A 14,304-nucleotide genomic window follows, 5' to 3' on the forward strand; every position below is an offset into this window, starting at 1 on the left:
TAATTCATGCGTACTGGCGCTTTCAGGAATGCGTTGCCTCTTACTTAGAATTCGCCACTGCTTCTGCAGCTGCTGCCGTGCGCGCCGCCTCGGGGGTTGGTTGTGACGTCACGAGAGGGGTGCGTGAGAGGAGAGCTCCGGTATAGGGAGGTCATAATTCATGCGTACTGGCGCATTCAGCAATGCGTTGCCTCTTACTTAGAATTCGCCACTGCTTCTGCAGCTGCTGCCGTGCGCGCCGCCTCGGGGGTTGGTTGTGACGTCACGAGAGGGGTGCGTGAGAGGAGAGCTCCGGTACGGGGAGGTCATAATGCCCTCTGGAAATCGTAATTAGGCGTGACTACCGCAAAATCATTGAGGCACGACACGGTCATTTAAGCAGCTGCAGGTCTGCCTGTCCCGCGTACTTTATTTTTCACAAGAGATATGAATCACACACGAGTACACCGCGCCAGTGACACGGCGCCCTAAACCACTCCCGTTTTTCGTAGAATTGTTTACCTCCAATGTCCAGGCGGCGCAGCAATGCGCTCAGCCGTGTCGATTCCGTGTCACCGTGTCAGTTCCTCGAAACACCGAATAGGCCACTGCTAAGGAGGCATGCTTTTGCGGCCCTCGTTTGAAACGTGTCGGTCGTTCTAAATTGTGATTTTAAGGCAAACGAAGACATCGCGGCTAACTTGGACCCCCGACGTTTGACAATTGACGGTTTGCAAAATAGTGAGCGCCATCTGGCGCACAACAGGCAAAGCTGCAGTGCTCTGCGTGCGAGAGTATGTGGTTAGAGAGCGAGTTTCGTTTCTCGGCTGCTGCCTGGCCTCTGCCGCGGCAACCCCGTGTGTTCATGGAGCCAAAAAATAATGGACGGTTTGCAAAATAGTGAGCGCCACCTGGCGCACAACAGGCAAAGCTGCAGTGCTCTGCGTGCGAGAGTATGTGGTTAGAGAGCGAGTTTCGTTTCTCGGCTGCTGCCTGGCCTCTGCCGCGGCAACCCCGTGTGTTCATGGAGCCAAAAAATAATGGACGGTTTGCAAAATAGTGAGCGCCACCTGGCGCACAACAGGCAAAGCTGCAGTGCTCTGCGTGCGAGAGTATGTGGTTAGAGAGCGAGTTTCGTTTCTCGGCTGCTGCCTGGCCTCTGCCGCGGCAACCGCGTGTGTTCATGACGTCAAAAATAATCGAAGACGCCTTTACTCCGTTCCAGTTTTCGTGCATGTCATAGACCTCCGACTTCTCGAAGCGTACCACACAAACTGATCGCGTGTGGAAACATCTGCTTTGTATAACTGCCACTATTCTCCAGGCTCATCGAGGCTCGGCACTGAATGACAATTACGTTAAAGATATCGTATATTTGGGGCTGCTGATGCCAGCACGGGACTGACGCGTGCGAAATACACTCCTTCAACAAAGACCAGAGTGCGCGTCGTTGAAACACGCTGCCGATGTGTCGCCGAGTGTCCACACTTGGTTTCGCAGACTGGCCGCGCGCAGCGACCACCGTGCAAGGCGGCTAGCCTTATTTGCTCTTTGCTGCCGACAGAGTATAGAGAACCAACTCTGCGTTCATTTAACCGCGACATAATCGTCCAGACGCTAAAATACTCATGAAAATAAACACTTCATGGCCCGCTCCGTTTTCATTACAAGCGCCGTCGGCTGCTGCTTCGACAACCGGGAGCTAGGCCTGCCGGCTCGAGCGTTCGGCGGCTGCCGGCAAAGTCAGCGCGCCGAGTAGGATGTTCCGCTTAGGAGAGTTTATCCTACTAATATGGCCCATCTGGAACAAAGCAATGCTTCACGGAGCTGTTTGACTTGTTACGACGGTCCTTTTTTCGCGCACGGCAAATACGGGAATGTCTCAAACGACGCGCCGTTCTCTCGACGCACTAATTGCCATCGATGAAGACGGTAGGCCTCGCTCGCTGGCCGTGGGTGTCGCCGGTTACGACGAAGCTTCTGCTAGGAAGTGAACGCATAGTTTTTTGCTAGCTCTTTACCTCATGCATCAGTATTAAAAGGCTAAATAGGAAATACATTTGCCTATCTGTACACCGTCGGCAGAAAAGAGCAAACCAGCCGAACTCCGTCGCGGTGGTCGCTCCGCGCTGCCCGTCGGTCACACCAACTGCCCTCGAATGGTGTGTTTCGATCACTTCAGTGGCGTAGTACTAGGCGCTGATTGTCATATGAGGCGCACTTTCGACGTCACTTTATAATATTTAGTATAATAACATGTCAGCGACAACTGAGTGACACCACAACGCGTTCGCAAGCGCTGTCCGTCCCCGTCCATCTTGAACTTTCCCTATTCCGGCAAAATGCGGCTGTGTTTAAGGGTGTCTCGAAGCTTGTAGGCCGAAATAACTTCGCAGCTCTGGCATATGACAATTCAGTAGCAGATAATAGCGCGATGAGAACCGGCTCTGCGAGGAGCGAGCAAGTTGTGTGCTGTGATGGCATCTCCGGCCGTCGCTTATCCATGCTGCTTTCCTCGCCAGATAGCTCTTCTCGGACGGAAACCGAAATAAACTCGTGCTCCGTTTGCTAGTAAAACACTTTGTGCACAATACGCAACACAACGAGCCGTCCTTTTCACGAAAATACCGCGATCAAAACCACCACAAACCGTCGTCTCAAGGCGCGCTATAGCTGCGTTGGTTGTTCGTCTGCTTCTCGTACCTAACCATGTAGAGGGCGCTCGTGACAGCCGTGTTCGCGCATGCGCAACAGTATTTTTGCAAACCGTCAATTGAAGACGCCGTCACTCCGTTCCAGTTTCCGTACATGTCATAGACCTCCGACTTCTCGAAGCGTACCACCTAAACTGATCGCGTGTGGCAATATCTGCTATTTATATAACTGCCACTTCTCGCCAGGTTCATTGAGGCTCGGCACTGAAGGAAGATCACGTTACAAATGTCGTGTATTTGGGGCTGCTGATGCCAGCACAGGACTGATGCGAGCGAAATAAACTGCTTCAACAAAGAGCAGAGTGCGCGTCGTCGAAACACGCTGCCGATGTGTCGCCGAGTGTCCGCACTTGGTTTCGCTGAGTGGCCGCGCGCAGCGACCACCGTGCAAGGCGGCTAGCCTTGAAGTTGCTCTTTGCTGCCGACAGAGTACAGAGAGAACCAGCCCTGCGTTCATTTAACCGCGACATAATCGTCCAGACGGTAAAATACTCACGAAAATAAACACTTTATAGCCCGCTCCGTTTCCATTACAAGCGCCGTCGGCTGCTGCTGCTTCGACAACCGGCAGCTAGGCCTGCCGGCTCGAGCGATCGGCGGCTGCCGACAAAGTCAGCGCGCCGAGTAGGATGTTCCGCTTAGGAGAGTTTATCCTACTAATATGGCCCATCTGGAACAAAGCAAAGCTTCACGCAGCTGTTTGCCTTGTTACGACGGTCCTTTTTTCGCGCGCGGCAAATACGGGAATATCTCAAACGACGCGCCTAATTGCCATCGATGAAGACGGTAGGCCTCGCTCGCTGGCCGTGGGTGTCGCCGGTTACGAAGAAGCTTCTGCTAGGAAGTGAACGCATAATTTTTTGCTAGCTCTTTAACTCATGCATCAATATTAAAAGGCTAAATAAGAAATACATTTGGCTATCTGTACACAGTCGGCAGAAAAGAGCAAACCAGCCGAACTCCGTCGCACGGTGGTCGCGCCAACTGCCCTCGAATGGTGTGTTTCGATCACTTCAGTGGCGTAGTACTAGGCTCTGATTGTCATATGAGGCGCACTTTCGACATCACTTTATAATATTTAGTATAATAACATGTCAGCGACAACTGAGTGACACCACGGCGCGTTCGCAAGCGCTGTCCGTCCTCGTCCATCTTGAACTTTCCCTATTCCGGCAACTTGCTGCTGCGTTTAAGGGTGTCTCGAAGCTTGCAGGCGGATATAACCTCGTAGCGCTGGCATGTGACAATTCAGCAGCAGCAAATAGCGCGATGACAACCGGCTCTGCGAAGAGCGAGCAAGTTGTGTGCTGTGGTGGCATCTCCGGCCGTCGCTTATCCATGCTGCTTTCCTCGCCGGATAGCTCTTCTCGGACGGAAACCGAAATAAACTCGTGCTCCGTTTGCTAGTGAAACACTTTGTGCACAATGCGCAACACAACGAGCCGTCCTTTTCAGGAAAATACCGCGATCAAAACCACCATAAACCGTCGTCTCAGGGTGCGCTATAGCTGCGTTGGTTGTTCGTCTGCTCCTCGTACCTAACCATGTAGAGGGCGCTCGTGACAGCCGTGTTCGCGCATGCGCAACAGTATTTTTGCAAACCGTCCATTAACCTCAAACTTACCACTACAACCATGCATATCGTGCAAAAGAAGTAAACAGCACGAACATCGCAGCGAAGTGCTGAAATTAAATTATGGAGTTTTAGGGGCCAGAACCGCGATCTGATTATGAGGCACGCCGTAGTGGAGGACTCCGGAATAATTTGGACCACCTGGCGTTGTTTAACGTGGACCTAAATCTAAGTACATGGGTGCTTTCACATTTCGCTGCCATCGAAATGCGGCCGCCGTGGCAGGGATTTGATCCCGCTACCTCGTGCTCAGCAGCACAACACCATAGCCACTAAGTAACCACCACAGGTCGCGAAGTCTTTGTTACAACAAAGCAAGCATGTTTACGATGTCGAGCTCAAAGTAAGTTAACAAAACTTTATTTCATGCCACGTAAGTCAGCGAATACGCCCGTGGACGTTTTTCAACTGCCATTTGTAGCTTCATTGCTTGGAGTGTGCCTTGCACCTCACCATGGTAGAATTTTGGTGAATTGGCCACCGATTGCTTTTTTCTCCGCTGACAAAGTGCCTCGAGCATACTCTGATGTTGTCGTTCGGGATCGAATGTGAGATCGAGGTCATCACCGCTGAAACATAATAGAAAGCAACCAGCTGAGTCTGAACAACGCGAAGACTGAACAAATGTGGGCTAGCGTGAGCGAGAGAAATGCCAATTCGCGAACACTCGACGTGTTCTGCGGTGTAGCTCCAGCCTTACTTCTGTTCTTCTAAGCGTGAGAAAACATCGGCACGAATGAGCCCGGTTCCAGCAGTCACGTCTTGATCTTGGCGCAGACCCGAGCTGCGCATTGGCTTATTAATGCACAGCAAGAAGCACAGTGGGTACAAAGCTCCAGCACGGAGCGCTTACGAAGCCAGATTTGACGCGTACCGACCACTGCGCGTTTGTTTTGGAGCGAGACAGGAGAAACGACTATCTAAAACAGAATAGCAGCTTGGGCTTGTTGGTTTTCCATCCTGCTAGTAACAGCGCAAAATATAGACAAGGGACGAGACAAGAAGACACCACAAGCGCTGCTTACAACTACTGGAATATCTTCACACGTTTTTATGCAGTTGTCGCTTTATTAGCGAGTTTTAGCAGTGCGAAGTTACCCTACGGTTAGTGCCGTAAGTTACCGTAGCGGTCGAGGACTGCGCGTGCGCATTTTACCGTACGGAATACTGGAGGGTAAGGAGTCGCTAAGACTCGGCTCGCACCATATGTTGCGATCCCAGCCACACCAAGCCAAGACAGTGAGAAACTGGCGTGGGCCACAGAGTCCACGCCATGCATGGCCTCACGTGTTTTTTTTTTTCTTTTTCAATATGATAGTACCAAGGCAAGAGTACCCTTTATTTCACTTTCTGCGGCTCGACGAAGTGGAAGCAAGTATGACAGCCCGTCTAACCGGAAGGGGAACTTGAGGTGAACTGAACTGAACTTGTGTCCGTACGTACCCTTCGTAACAGGTGATTAATATACCTTGGCTGAATGAGAAACAAAAAAATGTTATGAGAAGAGGAAATAATCGAAAAGTCAAACAGAAAATTTAAAAATGGCATTAGAATATTATGCAGATGCCACGCACTGTGGGAATCGATGTAAGCGAAGCTTTCCATGCTGGATGCTTTGATTGACGATAATTGGTGGTGATGTTGACAGCTAGAGCTTAATTTCTTCAACGTTTGAGCTAACACGACAGAGGTGAGTTGATGTTAAACGTTACCTTGCGTGCATCACTGCTGTTTGTCTGCGTAGTACACAGAACACGCAGGGAGAGGTGTTTGCTTGAGGCGTTGCTGTGCGCCATACTTTATGACCTCTGAGAGGGTTCAGCGTTGTCATTGGCTCACATGGCACATTGCATTGTGGCAGAAGTATTACACTTGGATTGGATTATGGGGCTGTACGTGCCAAAACCACACTCGGATTATGAGGAACGCCGTAGTGTCGGATTCCGGGTTAATTTTGACACCGTGATGTCCTTTAACGTGTCCCAAACGGTGACGATGACGGTGCAGTTTGCACCGTCATCGCCCGCACCGCGCGGGCGAATCTACTTTGCGATGACGGTGCAAACTGCACCACGCGCACCGCTATTCGCGCTGACAGCACTTGTGGCTTCGGCGATCTGTGCGACAATACTCGCCGTAAACTGCAATATTTTAGCTTCGTTTTTAGTTTTTATATCCTCCCTCTCAAATGTAAGAACCAGGACAGAAGCGAAATTATCTCACTAGAGGGGGATCACGCAGTGCGGCCAAATCGGATGTGCGCGCCTGTCAATGTTGATGACTGGACGGCGCGCACTATATCTTAACTTGTGCTTGGGCCACGCGCCCCGCTGTTCAACTTTCATTTGACGCCGATAGTACATCTGATTTGTGTCTCGCAGGTTGCAGCTATAGGTGCTTCTACGTTGCGGTGCCTTTTGCGGTTTCTGTAGTGATATCTCTTCCTGTTTCTAATGGGTGGTATCCTCTTTTTTTTTCTACAATTAGCGAAGACGTCGCGGTTGCAGCTCCCGATTCCTTGCTCACTTCGCTCCGTTGCAGGATGTCTCTACGAGTGCTCCTCGGAGACGAAGAAACGGAAATTTTCCCGGCCCTCAATGATGACGGACAATTCCTATCACAGAAAACGGCAACCCGGTCTACATTACCGCAGGTACAGTAAACTATTCCTCTCATGATTGCGATATTACTATTTGTGTAGCTTCTCATGCAATCTTAGCGCAGCGTGGTTTTGTTGTTGCAGAAGGCGTGCAAGTTCGAGTTCTTTATGAAGCGACAGAAGATGCAGTCCCAGGTCCCTCAAAGGAGAGGGCAGTGGAGATGTGGCCCGAGGCCAAAGTTTTGATCCTTACTGAAATGTACAAGAGCTATCAATCCTATTTAAGAAATAGGAAGAAATCTAAACGACAGGTTTGGGAAATGCTGGCGGACGCAATTAATCAGAGGTTTAATTGCGAAATGTTTTTTTCGCAAATAGAAAATAAGTGGAGATCGCTAGAAAAAAAGTACAGGCTAGTGAAGCAGCATAAGAGCATGTCTGGCAGTGACCGGAGGACCTGCGACTTTGAAGAGTGAGAAAACATTTTTAAACCCCTCCCTGCATGTTAGTTCGACTTAATTCGACATAAGGCTCTCGCATGGCTGAGTGTTCGAGCTACATATTCTGCATGGTTGAAACACTTTTTCTCTGTGTTCTTTTGTAGCCACTTAATTCATGCTCAAAAATAGAAACTACTTCATAAATCAGCAAATCGACCAGATTTCAGCTTAATTCCAATGAGTCCAACGTTGTATAGCCGTCAACTTATTATTTATGAACGTATACATGCTGAAAAGCAGTCTGCCAATTAAAAGCTTGCACAAAAGTAGCCTTGATTTCGGTTTTTCAGGCAGTTGGCTGAGGTCTTCGAGACTATGCACTCGTTTAATCCTGTCTACGTCGCGGTGGCAGGACGTCGACGAGTATTGAGGCAAGTTACAATTGATTTTTTTTCTTATGGAAATGCATTGTGTGCATACCATCAATAATCACCTAGCTTCCATGCCTAAATAGCACCTATTCCTTATTGTAATTAAGTGATGAGGTAATGAGTAATATTATTACTGCTTGCTAGTTGTTCAGTGTAGAATGCTCTTTATCTTGTAAAACAGTTGAACTTGGGGCACAATATTTTGCCACCAGTGCCCAGTCAGCTGTCTCAAGCCCCCAGTCGCCAGCTGTCGAGAGTCCCCAGGCAACGACAAGTAGGGGCAGCATATCAGAATACGTGATGGAGCTGGACCCAGACTGTCCATCACCACTGCCCAGTCCAGCACAACAGCCCAGTCCTGCCCAGCAGCTGAGTCCTGCCCAGCAACCACCACAGGGCCCTTCAGGAAGACGACCTCGACAAGATCCAAACCGGGTGCTTATAGAAGGGTTTCTAAATTATCTAAAGCAGTCGGAATAAAACAGAGAACGGCGCCACAATGAGCGCATGAGGCTTGATCAGGGGGGCCCTGGTGGTCTTGCAGGAGGCCCTGGCTGTCTTGAAGCAGGTGGCAGATGCATGAGCAGCAGCAGCCTGCTCCTGATGATAGCTAGCTTTTTCATAACATATAAATTATAACTTATTTTGTTTATGTCATCTTGTTTTCATTCATATAATTTTGTTCAATTTGTTACATATATTGTTCTTTTGTCTAGCCTTTCCTTAATACTTAAATTATAATGTTCATTTTAATTCTTTTACTGCACCTTTTCAATTATATAGATTGAACTTTTTCATTTATTATATATTGCTCCTTTGCACCCTTTAATTGTTGTGTTGCCTAGCTTTTCCTTCATATTTAAATGATGTTAATTTTATTTGTTGCATTGTGCTTTTTTATTCATATAAACTGTTCCTTTTCACCTGTTACATATTCTTTTGTGCCATTTAACTGTAGTGTTGTACCTTTGTTATCTGTGAATTATTCTATTTCTACGAGCTAAATTTATCCAAGAAATTATAACGTTCATTAAAATTTTTTTATTGCATGCACCTTTTCAATCGTATAGATTGTTCTTTTTCATTTATTGTTCCTTTGCGCCCTTTAATTACTGTTGCCTAGCTTTTCCTTAATATTTAAATTATATTGTTCATTTTATTTGTTGCATTGTTCTTTTTTTTCACATCAACTGTTCCTTTTCACTTGTTATATATTCTTTTGTGCCATTTAACTGTAGTGTTGTACCTTTGTTATCTGTGAATTATTCTATTTGTGCGAGTTAAATTTATCCAAGGAATAAACATCTCATTGAAAAAAAATCTTGGGTCGTTGATTATCCAAATCCTGGCCAGTATGCAACAAGTTTACATGTTGCAGTGTGGCCTAGCATGTATAGTGTGGGCTAAATAAATTTAGAGCCCCTAATTTTGTATTGAAATTTTGGCAATATTTATCTAGTCTGGTAGGATATTGAATAAAGAAACAATATCCATGCAGTGAGGCAATTGTTCAGAAACTTGTAGTACTAAAATACGCTAGTCAATGATGTAGTAGTGCCAACACGTGCTGTATGCACGTGCGTATGCATCGCAAAGAATACATGAGTAACAAGTGCAAAGTATATTTATTGTAGTTACTGAGCATCATCAATACAGGCCTGTTTCAGAAGAGCCATGAAGGTTATTTTTATCATTAAGAGAATAAAAGCTGACTACCTTTCATATTTCTACTACTGCATTTCAAAAAGGGAACATCACATGCATGTACTCCAAGATGTAGCATGTAGTAAACAACCCCAGGTTGCAGGCATAATGTGGGCTCGGATGAATAGTTAATCAAATTGTAAATTAGTTATCAAAGGGGTGCACAAATTGTGTAACACAATCGCACAGTAATCGCATGAAAATACTAGAATGTATACAAACAATTAAAGAATCTTAATGAGTTGCAAATATCAAGAGTAATATCTCTTGAGGATGAAGGGAACAAGCAACAAAAAGTACATACACATGTGCGCTCGACATTAGAAAAGTGAGCATACAATGAAGAAACGAAGCTGGAAGTATATATGATTGAATTTCTGCACAATTGCAAGACACGTGAATATTAAAGAACTAGTACAGGTATATAAAACAGGAGCATATATGAAAATTATATTGGTTTCGATCGATCAATGCGTAAGAATAAAAGCAAAGTAAAAGGAAAAAAAAGAGGCACGCAAATGGACGGATACTGAAAAAACGAAACGTATATGTGTGTGTACCATGCGTACAGTAAGAGAATATACATCACAGTCAAGCCACAAATGTAAATAACCTTTGCGTACGAACCCTTATACAGTAGGTCGTGATTTAGAGGCTCTGGGCGATGCTGTCGCGGAAGGCTGCTGCCGACAGCGCTGGTGCGTCATCGCCTTCGGGGGGTTCAGCAGACGAGACGTCGGTACCCCTGTCGCTCGCCTCGAGGTCCTCCACGACGTCCCCGCATCGTCGAGCCTTGTTGTGCAGCACACAGGCTGCAAGTATATGTATACAATCTGTACCGCCTGCTTGATGCTGCCGACATCAATATATAGCAGCCGCTGGAACCGCGCTTTGAGGATTCCGAAGGCCCTGTCAATTACTACTCGCTGCTTACTGTGCGCGTATAGTTGAAGGCACTCATCCATGGCTGCCAGTTCGCCGTAGTCTGGCGGTAGGGTGGCAGCAACCGCGTCGTCAAAGGATATGCAGCGTCCCCCAACAGATAGCCTCCTGCGGCGGTTAATGTATGGTGATAAAATAATTGAAACACACACAGACTGAATATGACACGAAAATATATACAGCTATATCAAACATTCGAGCTTCTACGCATCATCAGGGTATTCATTACTTGCCTGTGGGCATACATGCATGCATTTTCTGACCCCTGGCCTGCTATACTTAATTTAATTTTGCATTATAATAAATATGCATTAGTGGTACGAAATGAGGTGATTTCATACCTTCGCAATTGGCCGGTGCTTCTTCGTACACGAAGCTGTCCCGGAGAACACGAGCATCGTGGGCGCTCCCGGGAATTCCGATGAACACATCGATGAACAGCATATCTGCATTGCAGGCCCCCTGAAGAATGATCGAGTGCAATTTCTTCCTGTTGTAATACCTTTGCTCAGACTCCGACGGCCTAGAAATGCGGACGTGACATCCATCGATGGCACCGATAACGTCCGGGAGTCCCGACCTGCGACGAACCAACCCCAAGAACACCCGCTTGCTCCGCTCCTTTTCGTCGCGCGGTCAGGCCAGCAGACTTCTCTCGCACTTATGGAGAAGATGAAATCCAGGACACGGTTAAGTGCAGCGTGGACGGTTGATTCGCTGACATCGAACTTGTCGGCAATGTGATACGTAGTTTGTTGCGTGCCTATGTACGTTAGCGCAATAAGAACCGTTTTCTCGGCCGAAATTCGGGGACGTCCTCGGGTACCTTCTGGGTAGTTGCTCGACGCCTCGAACTCCTCGACCAGGGCTCCACACGTGCTTCTTGAGAGCCGGGACAACTTCTTAAACTCAAATTCCAGGTACATTGGCACGACACTTTCAACGTACAAAGGCACCCTGTGCCGATCCTGTCTTTGCAGCTTCGTTAAGTGGAGAACTAATGCGAACTCATCACCGATGAAATCTTCGTCGGCGTTGTTATTACGGGATGATCTAGCGAAAAGCAGGCTGAACAGCGATGTAGCCACTCGGAGGAGTTCTTCGGCAATCATGTTTACACGCGGAGAACGCGCAAGCGAGCAGACGACGCCGGCGCTCCTTCCGCGGCATTCGATTTTGCGAACTGAGGCTCGCCTTCAAATTTCAGTCCGCCTGACAATGACGCAATTTCCTCTCAGAACCGGAACTAGCTGGCTGCCGTCTGGCTGCCAGCGGGCTGCCAGAACTCCGAAAATCGAAGAGGCCCAGTTTCTGTGGGGGCATTGAGCCAGCTTGATTTGGCTTATCTTCTTGACGTCCAGCCCGCCCCTTGGGCGGACAATAATTCGTATGTGCTCGCTAGGTAGTCTGGGGAGCCTCGACGAGGCTGCGAGACGTTGCAACACGCCTTGCAGAGCAGCCGTGCGGCAGCCACCCTTCGAGCCCATGTGGGTTTTCTTTCTCGTTGAAACTGGCGCTTCTTGCAGGGCTTTCTTGTTCTTGCCCAACGCTATCGTCCAGCCTGGGCTGTTCGCTTCTTCGGAGGAGATTTCCTCTCCTACCACCATTTCTACTTCGGGCATTATGCCCCTCTTCTTCGAGTTAGGCCTAAGCCTACCCGCGCCTAGCGTCGCCGCGGCGTGGTCTACACAGAAAGTTCCACAGTTTCCGCGCAAAGGCCACTCACTGAAGGAAGTCCTCAGAAGAAACCGTGTCGAATGGCGTGCATTTCCGCGGTAGGTGACACAGACCGAAAATATTTACGGAAGCGGGAGCCGATCTTTCCACGTCCGCACTAGTCGGCGCCTTCTTCTTCTTCCTTCAATTTGAGAGAAGCAGAACGAATTGAGGTTATTGATTCGGCGAAAGAAGGTCAGGTGGGGTCAAAGCTTCCGGAATCGGCGTATCTTTTGTCCGCGTATGGTTCGTCGCGCCCTTTTCTGCCTGTTTTGTCGTGCTTGACAGAGACCTAGACGACCGCATTGCGTTGGAGCAATTCTGGCGCGCCCAGCTGCATGGTGTCACGTGGCCTATTAATTTTGCTGAATTGTCCCAAAAGCAATAATAATAACATTTGGGGTTTTACGTGCCATAACCACTTTCTTATTATGAGGCATGCCGTAGTGGAGGACTCCGGAAATTTTGACCACCTGGGGTTCTTTAACGTGCACCTAAATCTAAGCACACGGGTGTTTTCGCATTTCGCCCCCATCGAAATGCGGCCGCCGTGGCCGGGATTCGATCCCGCGACCTCGTGCTCAGCAGGCCAACACCGTCCCAAAAGCAAGAGCTGCACTAGTTCTGCCTTGCTGAAAACGTTTTGAACATTTTTTCTTGTGCTTAAATATTCAATACTACAAAAAGTGTGTGCGCGCCTTTGGATTCCGCGGAATTTGTGCACGACGACATTTGAGAACTGTGTGCCACCTATAGCCCACTATGACGGAATAGATAGTAGTGCTTCAGCAACAGGTTTTCCGCAAGACATTTCTAAATTGGATCATCAAAAGAGACAGTGAAACGGAAGGGGACAGGAGCTTTGTCGGCATTGAAAGCCGGACATGTCTCGGGGGGAAGGGATTGGGGTAGAGGAGGGCCCGCTTCCGGATCCGCTACTGTTTTTCATTGCCGTGGGACAAGTTTTCTCTTCGGACACCTGTATGTTTGTGAATGTAATAAAACTAAACAAAAACACCCTTGCATCATCCCCCCCCCCCCCAAATATTCTTAGTCAGTGCACGCTTTCGTGGGTAAAAGGGTGTTGTGACATCTAAAGCTTCCCTATGCTTCGCAAGAAGTCATGATGATGGGACGTTGCTTAAATGAAAACACCCTTCAAGGGTGTTATGATTCGCAATTCTCACCATCATGGGTGTAAATTATTTTACTTTAATGGTTATACAATAGATACGAGGGGCTCCGGGGTTTGTGGAAAGGTGTAATGGCTCAAGGACTTACTTTTGGAAATGGAATTGTTTGCTTTAAATCAGGGGTACAAGCAGGACTCGATGGGAACCAAAGGTCAGTGGGACGCCTCGCACTGGGCGCTCACGGGAAGACTACAAATGAAGCTGTGCAGGGTGATATTGTCAAGTGGTCGTGACGTTGAATAACACAGTAGCAATACTGTGAACGACAAAACTATATTTTATTGGGCGAACCTGTGCCCACAAAACAGGCTACACTTATAGCACAACGATAGCGGTGAACACGCTCGGCGATCGTCGAAAATCTGATCAGCGGGTCAAGCGCGTCGGCTTTTATACAGCAATCATCGAATGTTCCAGATTAAACGTTGGGACCCGCATGCCTTCTAAAATGTTCTACACCATTCGTGTCAAGCGATGAAATCAGATAACACAACGTTCGGCGACAACAGACAGCGGATAGAAGCATCGATAACTTTCCAGAAACTTCGGATACATGCAGGCGCGTCCCGCGCTGTGCGATAACATTTGTTCGGCGGCAAAACTTGTCGCCCGATAAAGACAAGTACACGTGTCAATATGGGCTGGACTAGTTTTGAGGTGAGGGAAGCGCGCACTAAAATTGATTATGAAGAACGACTGAGGAATACCGAAGAAAGTAAATAGGCTGGGAGATTGTTGAGGTATCTGTACGGGAAAAACATTGATTCACAGTGGAGGAAAAGAACTAGGAAGCTTACCAGCAAGTATGCGGCCTGTAGGGTGGGCAGCACAGCAACAACGAACGTCAGGCAGAAAGTCATAGAGGCCGAAATAATCTCATGGTTGGCGGCAGTGGAAAAGAAACCTGCCAGGAGTAACTACTTAAGAGGAAAAAAACGAAATCAGGAAAGAAA

General features: G+C 48.0%; 1 long non-coding RNA gene across 1 annotated transcript in view; it reads right to left on the bottom strand.

Annotated features, from left to right (window-relative positions):
- LOC135921552 (uncharacterized) overlaps window positions 1-12,282 on the bottom strand; it is a 35,184-nt gene extending 22,902 nt beyond the window's left edge. Inside the window, exons 1-3 of the long non-coding RNA XR_010570556.1 lie at window positions 10,784-12,282; window positions 10,435-10,550; window positions 10,128-10,312 (exon numbers count right to left, since the gene is read on the bottom strand). This is a non-coding gene — a long non-coding RNA (uncharacterized lncRNA). The remainder of the gene's footprint in view (window positions 1-10,127; window positions 10,313-10,434; window positions 10,551-10,783) is intronic.
- Between the last annotated feature and the right edge of the window lie 2,022 nt (window positions 12,283-14,304).

Source organism: Dermacentor albipictus, chromosome 7, assembly GCF_038994185.2.
Source record: "Dermacentor albipictus isolate Rhodes 1998 colony chromosome 7, USDA_Dalb.pri_finalv2, whole genome shotgun sequence".
Lineage (NCBI taxonomy): Eukaryota > Metazoa > Arthropoda > Arachnida > Ixodida > Ixodidae > Dermacentor > Dermacentor albipictus.